The following is a 9,340-nucleotide window of genomic DNA, read 5'->3' on the forward strand; positions in this document are numbered from 1 at the left end:
AACGGTCACAAGCTGGCAGAGGGTAGGTTTAGGTTAGATATCAGGAGGCGCTACTTCACGGTCAGGGCGGCTAGGGTCTGGAACCAGCTTCCAAGCGAAGTGGTGCTGGCTCCTACCCTGAGGGTCTTTAAGAGGAGGTTAGATGAACACCTTGCTGGGGTCATTTGACCCCAGTACTCATTCCTGCCCAGGACAGGGGGTCGGACTAGATGATCTGCTCAGGTCCCTTCCGACCCTAGAAACTATGAAACTATGAAAACTATAGGTGATATTGTGTTAAGGTTATCTAATTTTAATAGACGTTATTAGGTATGCTGTTATTGATCTTCAGCTAGCTTGAAGATCTCCCAGGCACAAGGAGATCACCCCAGCTGAGGGTGATCCTCCGGTTGCCTCCATGTTGATGTATGGAGTTGCACCTCTGAGGGAGGAAAGGGGATGTGGTCTGAATGTCCTGCATCCTGTACTGTGTCCTTCAAGATATAGGGCCTGATTTTCACTTACCAGAAGGCCTCTTTATACTTCTGTGAATGTAAATTGCATGTTAACACCCATTTTATTAGGCTTGTTCACACAGCCAGAGCTGCATAAAGAGATCTTAGCATAAATGAGACTAACCTAGCTTATAATGTGTGTGTGTGTGGACAGGTAGAGACAGTAAAAGAACCCAAAGTGGAATCGATCTAAGTTACATGGGTTTCTGTAAGTGGCATCAGTAGTGAACAGAACAACACATTCATCCTGTGGTGGGGAGGGTGTGGGTAGGCAAATCTTAGATCAGGTTCTGCCATTTTAAAACAAGTATGTGCATGCCAAACTTCTGTTCTGTTCTGGGTATAGACTGGTTTTTTATCATTTATATTGGTAAAAGTGTAATGTCTGTACCTGGTCTATTTGTTTATACTGAACAGAATATAACCTCTGCAGTACACTATAGCTTCTGTCTAGAAACTGAGAAAACTGTCCAGTTTTCTAAGACTGATGGTAGATTACAACTCCTCAGACTGATTCTCTGATATTTTCTTTTTCTAGCTGGAACTGGTCTCATCAGCAATGGCTTATCCCCTCTCAGCAGTTTGCTCTCATTAGCCCTTATGACGGAGGCCAACAATCAGTCACAATACTGAATCCTCCCAAGTTATCATGGGCTATAAAATACTACTTTTTCTGGTCTTTTTGGCTGCCAGGCTTTTTCTTCAGTGCCCTAAGAGCTTCCCATAGGTACAGATCTAGATTCAAGCCATCTGGTTTGTGCATCCTCATTCAGCTTTGTGCCCAGCATGTTGCCTTTATTCTCTACCGAGCTGCAAAGTACCCTTGTTCATGTCATGTGTTCTGTTACTCTTGAAAGCTGGTACATCTCTAACTATACAAGGAAGCAAATCAACAAATCCCTGGATGGCTCTTCTTTTTGATTTTCAATTCAGCTATTTAGGTAAGGGATACCCATAATTTAGGCTTGCAGCAGAAATGTGGGGGTGGGTATAGAAATTGTATGAATTGAGAGACTGTAGAATGGGTCCTGGCTGATCAGCAAAAAATACCTGAATTGCTCCACAAAAGTTTTTTTCAGAGCAATTTCTAGAATATAGATTTAAGAGTTTTAACAGACTGAAACTACAGTAGAAGGAAAGAGTTCTTCCTGTCAGTGACGCAGGCATGGCAACTTCCATTTCTCCAGACATCCAGTTGCACCTGCTTGTCTGTTTTTATTTTATTGAATGAAGTCAAATATCCTTCCCATATCCATCTCCTAAACAGAGATCCATTTACAAGTTCAAGTTCAGCTAGAGTGTAGAATATTATCTCTTGCTTTCCTCCCCAGAGCAGTTCTGTTATAGCTGACTAATGATACAGCAGGGTAGCATTTTACTTGGCCGAGAGCTTCTACAACTGTAGGGAATTAGATTGCATGCTCTGTAGTAAACAGCAGTAGGCCAGTTTCCAGACTGGGACCAAAGGCCCATTTACTTGCCTATTGACTTTGGCAACAGAAATCAGTTATTTGTAAAGGCACAGAACAACTCTCCTCTGCACAAAGGCAGCATTATTTCCCCTTTCCAAAAATATTTCAAAATAGATTTCCCCCTCCTTTTCTCTCCCAGATCAGTGGCACCAGTTTCAGCTATGTCCAGGACCAGGGGTTGGCAATCCTTTTGCCACCGCAGGCCAGTCATTGCAGTCTAGGCCCTGCCACAGGCCACCTCCGTGTGCCCATCTTGGGGATCAGCAGATGCTGTCAAAAGAACAGTTAGGAACGTGGCAAATATTAGGACCCTGTAGAAGCCACAGCTGCAGCAGTGGAGAGAACAAACTGAACGTGGCAGACCACGGAAGGTCATAGGTAGGGACTTAGCGAATTCACTATTTCTGTGAAGTTCAGCAATACCTATGAAATCCGCGGAATCTGTGAAAATGTCAGGGAAAAAAACCCTTACTAAAAGTAAAATGCTGGCTTTACAGAGGGAGCCAGCAGTCCTTACCACACTGCAGCAGCCTGCTGGGGGGAGCTGCCTGCTCAATTGGGAGTGAGGGGTGGGGCTGTGTGATGGAGAACCCTCACAGACAATCAATGGAGAGGGGCGGGGCCACATGACAGGCAGCCCTGCAGCCAATCAGTGGTGAGGGGCTGGGCCACTGGGGCCCCTCGGCCAATCAAAAGCATGTGTGGGGGCAGCCGTGCTCCACCTGCAAAATGGCTGCCCAGGCCTGTGTCCGGCCTGCAAAGTCAGGGGGCAGCCCTCGTGAATTAGATAGGTCCCTAGTCATAGGAGCCTGGAGGCGCCTCCTCTGGAGCTGTGGCTGGAACCTGCTGATTCCCAGTCTGTTCATGAGCTAGATCTGGTCCACCGGCCATGTTTGCTAACCACTGCCCCAGACTTATTTGCTTAAAAAATTCCTCTTAGCACAGGTGGTGCAGCTCTACCATCCTTAATTTCATACCCAATGAAGAAAAAATGATCAAAAGAACATTGTCTACAATATTATTTTCTGTTATGGCATCTTTTACTCTCTTGTGCAGAGTTCACCTCTTCTTCTTGCTGCTCAGAAACCCTTGTTTTCTAAGCAAAGATGGAACTTGTTTCTTATTGGTTTTAAAGGAAAGGCCGAGATCCTTTATATGCAAGGAAGACTAAACACTGGGTTTATTTGTTGAGTTTCACCATGCAAACTTTCCCACTAACTCTCCATTATCTGGATATCTTCCCTGCACAGCCCAAGAAAAGATAAGCATCCAGAGATGAGATGACCAGATGGCCCAAGGTTTGTGGGGAATTGAGCTAAATCTCTGATCACTAGTAGAGATCAGGGCACCTGATAAATGTCCAGTATCTCTACAGCTCTTCAGACCAATCTCTTCCCTACAGCAAGTAACATCTTAGGGAGCTGTCATGGCCTGGTATTCCTCCCTATGCTGCTCCAGCCCTGTACTGTAAGGAAGTGAGATGGAGAGAGAAGCAGCATAATATCCTGTTACCTGGCAATGGTGGTAACTTTGTTTTTGATTTTTCAAGAAACTCCACTTGTGGAGTTATTTATCTGGGCCCGTGTCACAGGCCCAGAGGGCACAGTCACACCACTTTGAGGTTGATGGACATCATCATAAATAAGTGCTTTCTATTATAATTGGAAGTCTGAATGTGATCAGTGGAAAATGGACAGAAAGCTGAACATGAAGGTAATCTACATAACCTTGACATTAATTTCAGATTTACTGATTTACACCCTTTGCAATGCCATTTGTATCTGCAGGATCTCATCTCTAGATGCTGAAATTATCAGGTGAGGTTCTTTGGTTTATGTTATGTAGGAAGCCAGATTAGATCAGGGTGTCAAACTCACCTGCACTCTTGCCAGTGATATGCATGCCCATCAGAGGTCTCTGTAACTAGAAATTTGGCAGTAGGCCCTGTCCCTGCTCACCCTACCTCTGAATTCCTGGCCCCTCTGGGAGCCTTGTGAGCCAGGTGCAATGGCTCTGTGGGCTAGATCCAGCCTGGGGGGCCACATATTTGACACCTCTGGACTATATGATCTCGGTGGTTTCTTTTGGCGTTTTATAATCTATAACTTGTTGGCAGAGTGAGTTCTCTCAGCTTTTGACCCAGAAAATTTTATGGAGTATGCAGATGTCTCTTGTATAATATCTTCTTGCATCCTGTTTGCCACAGAGGATTTTCCATAATATATTGGTTCCAACAGCAAGACTGAGCCTAGTGCAAACCATTGCTGCAGTTGATGGTAGATCAGTAAAGCTGCAATGCTTTTAAGATTGATGAATGTACCAGTACTTTCCCATCTTATGGGAATTTCTTTTATTCTTGGTAAATTTACTCTGAGTATCAAAATGTATTTGCCTTGTGCACACAGTGAAAGAGGAAAATATTTTATATCAATATTTTTATAGTTAGTAGTATTTGCACTTCTTTACTTCTCTAAAATTAGAGGGCTGGAGCTTTACCTTTTGAATGTAATGGATCTAAATTAGTAGAGAGCAGATGAAGACCCAGCCCACAGTTTTTAATGAAATGGGGTAGCTTGCATTTGATATTTCGCCTACTAAATTGAAACTTACTGTGAACAGATGTGAATCAGTTATTATGTAGCCCAAGTTTTGCTGTCTTAATAAAAGCAATGTCCAAGCTTTCTGCCAGTGTTTGCATTTAATTTGATGATTTGGTCACAAAAATTGAGACTTTCGTACAACATACGACATTCTGAATGTGGCAGTTTTAGTTGCTCTGCCCTGACAGTTTTTGAAGAACAATTCAAATGTTGATTAAATGAATAACAAGTCATAAAATGTGATATAATATTTAATGTACTATAATGTATATACATATTGCAATTACAGTTGTTTATATACATATGCTTGTTACGGGTAAGCCCTTCAATGGTTTACAAGATGTGCACATAAACACTTTTGGATTTTTTTTTAAAGTCTATTCACCACTTACATTATGTAACTGCACAAATAAAATTAGATGATAATCTAATGGGCAGACTGAAATTAGGGCAACAGCAATCTCATCAGACATTTTACTTACTACCTTTGTAGGTGCAAGTAGAAAAGTCCTCTGCAGTCTCTTTTACAATTTGGCTCTCTAGTCAGCCAGTGGGTGGCCATGTTGCTAATGGAGAGGAGCAGTGCACAAGAAAGGAAAAACACAATGACCCTGAACTTTCATTAAGTCAAAACTCTTGTGATGGTGTATAAGCATAGTTTCTGCATCCAGATTGGGTCACTGGATCTCTAAAGCAGGAGAAGAGGACAATGAATGACAAAATAAGCCACTAAAACAGTCTCAGTGTATATTCAGAGAGGAATAATCATTTGTGTTAAAAATTAATTCCTGGAAGCAGAGGCATAACAGAGCAGCTGGGCACCTGGGGCAGTAGCAATACTGGGGAAGCGATGATTTCCAGCTGCTGGGGCCACCAGTGTGAAAGTGTGGCTGTGGCAACAGATGTTGTTTTTCTGCTGCTCCCCTCCCTCCCCTTCTCACCCAAGTCAGTGCCAAGTGCTGCTGCTGCCTAGAAGCCTTCTGGGTAGGGTTGAAGCATTTCCAAGAATGCTTATCTGCATTAATCAGCATTATATGCCAGAATAAATGCTACAACTGCCCCAATAACAGCAAAGCAAATTGTTGGCCCATTTTATTCACATCTGTATTTGTAAATCTGTATTGTTATTTTATTTAACCAGTTCCAACCATTGCCATTTGTATTTGGCTCCTGTGAAATTAGAGCTTTGTTTGTACTGGTAACTTTTTTCCCCCAATTCATTGCCAGAACCCAAAACTGAAAAGTAAACTTCAGATGGAATTGACCCTAAATGAAAGGTTTGTTTTTTCTCACTGAAATGAAAACCTGAAAAATACTCAATGAACCTCACATGAAATGAATTGTTTTGTTTTTCAGGGCTGTTATTTCCTACTTAAAATTAAAATTAAATTTGGTCTTCTCTATCTCAAAAAATATCAAAATGTCCCAGTTTGGAAATGCTGAAATATTTCCACTTTCCCATTTAAAAACAATATTTTTGGTAGTAGAGTGACTACAGAGGAGTGGCCTATGAATATCTGGCCCACAGTTTTGAATAAAAGGGATAGCTTGCATTTGATATTAATTGAAAGGAGAGTGATTGGGACAGCAGCCCTGGGTAGCACTTGTCCTTTGGGGCCCAGGGTGGGAGGGGCACAAAAATAGCTATGCTACCATGGTTGGCACTGTGGTTGGTTGGTACCATGGTCAGCCCACTACTCCACTGTGTACAACAGCTGCCCCAGTGCAGAGCTGTCCTGCTATGCCTGTGATATTTGGCTGAAGCTATTCATAGAATCATAGACTCATAGAAAGTGAGGGTTGGAAGGGACCTTAGGAGGGCATCTAGTCCAACCCCTGCTCAAAGCAGGACCAGCCCCAACTGGATCATCTCAAACAAGGCTTTGTCTACCCAGGTCTTGAAAACCTCTAAGGATGTTACCCCTCTCTGGGTAACCTGTTCCAGTGTTTCACTACCCTCCTAGTGGGAGAATTTTTCCTAAATTCTAGGAATATTCTCCAAATTTGACCCAGGTTCCTTAGCAGTTTCAGTTGACCCAAAACTGCATGTTGACCAGCAAGCTATTTGGTCAGAAAGTTCCACTCAGATCTGCAAGTGGTGCCATTCCAGCTCCCAGGCACTCCTCCTCAGCCAAGCCGACTTTCCCTTTGTGGAGCACCATGCTGCATGTGTGGCTAGACTGCTTCTTCTCTCCCAACTAGGTCACTTAAAGCAAAGTTGGGAATTTCTACATCACACCACAGGCTGCAGTGTAAATATGCCCTTGGTCAGAGTGGTTGTTCTTTTGGCCCATTGGAAAGGTTACATGGGGATGCTGGAAGTAAATATGCTGGCCTGGCAGGTAGCTGGACTTCTACAGAGTAAACAAAGGATTTAAAGTAGCAGAACTTTCATTCAGCTTCTTTTCATGAATGTGAAATTTACTACAAAATGTCTTCAACCCCTCCCCCCTTCTCAAACCTCTCCCGCCTTTTTTATTTGTCACTCATAAAAAAAAGAAAATGTTATATGTTCAATAAAAATACCACTTCTTATCGCAAATGCTTAGCAGGCTGCCAGACATGGTGATGTAGGGAAACAGGTGGGAACTAGTTAGACCTTTTGGAGCTGGATTAGAAAAGGAGCATTAGAAGGCAGAGGTGATAAAGACAAATGTTCTATATAAATGCTAGTGATAAATTACTGACGCACTGAGGATGGGCACGCTATTTTCTGACGGTCAGATGTTGCAGTGATAAGGGCCAGGTTAGTAGGGAGAAAGGTAAAATAATTAGCTGTTACTGTGTGGTAAATGGCTTTTCAAAAATAATTTGGTTGAATGAAAGAAATGTAATATTATGTATGCAAAAACCCTGCAGTTAAATGATAAAGCAAACCTGATACATTCTGGAGAAAAGTTGCAGTGTTGACACTTGATTTGACTATAATGTCCTTCTCTTCCTTTCCTTCCAAAGAATATATTAGTATGACCGTTCATGTTCTCTACAAAGCTCATGGGCATAGACATACTTTATTCCTTCTGAAAACATAGTTATTATAGACAGGAATGAAGTAGTTAATATAATTGGAATAAAGATTCTTTCCTATCCCTGACTTCCTGTGTAGCTACTTAATTTACAACCCCCCCCCCCCAAGTAAAATAAAAATAAAAAACAATTTTCCCATTATGATTTCTCTGTTTGATCTTTCAAGAAACGTCACTAACATCTGCTTGCTATTCTGTCTGTAATTCTTTTTGTCTGCTGTTGCTACAAGTGACACCTTGGTGCATCAGAAGTGAAGGAGATGAGAAGTGAAAAATTATCCAATTCTTATTATAATTACTTTGTGCATTTGATTCTGCATATAGTCAGTATGGTAATTTCCCCTGCTGTATGGGTCTTTTGTATAACAGAAGAGGAGAAGAAGCACTGGAAACATAGTGAAAAGATGGTTATGAAGCCATGAAAATTGTCAGGGGAATTCATGGGTAACTGTAGTTCTGGGTACTCTTATTCTTATCTGGAAGTTGATTATGCAGGAAGGTCAGCCAGTGTCTAGTTTAGTTGACATTGGGCAGCCATGTATCAAGAGACTGGCATAAATCTGTCCCAAAGTACCAGGAATTCAGATTCCATAACAAGTGACTTTGGAGAGCATTTTCCAGGCCCTAGGTATGGCTATACCTGGACCCCTTCCTTCCTCTCTTGGGAAGGCAGATAAAACTGCTCTTTCAAACACAATACCCAGCAGAAAGTGCTGGCATCAAATAACGTCATTGACATTGTGCGTTCCTCATGACTTATATTCAGCAATGCTTAAACTCTTCAACTCCACTCAGGAAATGCCTTGCCTCTTCTGCCACACTGGACTTTGATCTCAAATGCCAACTGCAAACAATGCTGTCATTTATTATATATACATTAGACACCTGGCCATTTTCAAAGGATGATGGAAATAGTCCTCTAGCTGAGAATTTTCTACAAATTTGATCATTATTAAATGTGGACAGAAGAATCTTGTGCTTGTTCCAGTGCCAACCTTAAAATAATTATTACCAACCATTTTATGTGAATGGCTTTCTTATGCTCAATCTACCAGATTTAACTATTCTGTAGAGTGCTTGTTTGGAGAGAAAACAATAACCAGATGTTTTCTATTAAGCCTACTTAACAAATATTAGGGAAAACCATGTTTAAATTGGAATTTGGGGCTTTGATTTTACAGAATAGCATTTGGATAAAAAAGAGACCCTCTGTCCATAGTAACAAGGCTAAATTGCACCCACAGAAGCAATTTTGCAGGACAGCTGGGAGGATTCTGAATACTGGGTTGTGGCAGCTGAAAATTATGTCCGTGTGATAAAAGTGCTTGCTGAAGGCTCTATATAGATTAGACCAAATGTTTTTCTGTATTTGTTTAGATATTAAGCTATAAGTTATTGCTAAAAGCCTAATGATAGTTTAAAATGTAGTGAGGCCTTGTATAAAGTAAGGCCTAGTAAATTTAGCAAAGCCTAGAAGTAGTAAGGCCCTGTGGTGCAGTTAAAATGACCTTATCAAAGGAATGCAAGGCTTGTACTGCTATTGGTCAGTCAGGGACAGCTGAAGAAAAAGGAATCTAAGTGGTTGTACATTATTGCTGTCCTTCAGAAGCTATGAATTAGCTGAAATATTTGGAAACCATTCAGAAGGAAGATGCAGCTCTGTGAAAAGGATTAGTTAGCTGTTGCCTGGATCAGTGGGCCCATGGACCTCGAGGAGCCCAAGAACTGCATTCCATGGTCCTTCCCGG

The 9,340-nt window shown here is 41.7% G+C and overlaps 1 protein-coding gene across 1 annotated transcript in view; it reads left to right on the forward strand.

Moving 5' to 3' along the window:
• UMODL1 (uromodulin like 1) overlaps positions 1-2,451 on the forward strand; it is an 81,598-nt gene extending 79,147 nt beyond the window's left edge. Inside the window, exon 23 of the mRNA XM_019557113.1 lies at positions 1,033-2,451. The gene's annotated coding sequence lies outside the window, so the exon portion shown is untranslated. The remainder of the gene's footprint in view (positions 1-1,032) is intronic.
• Positions 2,452-9,340: the final 6,889 nt, after the last annotated feature.

This window comes from Crocodylus porosus, unplaced genomic scaffold (genome assembly GCF_001723895.1).
Source record: "Crocodylus porosus isolate Cpor-Errol unplaced genomic scaffold, CroPor_comp1, whole genome shotgun sequence".
In the NCBI taxonomy this organism is placed as follows: domain Eukaryota; kingdom Metazoa; phylum Chordata; order Crocodylia; family Crocodylidae; genus Crocodylus; species Crocodylus porosus.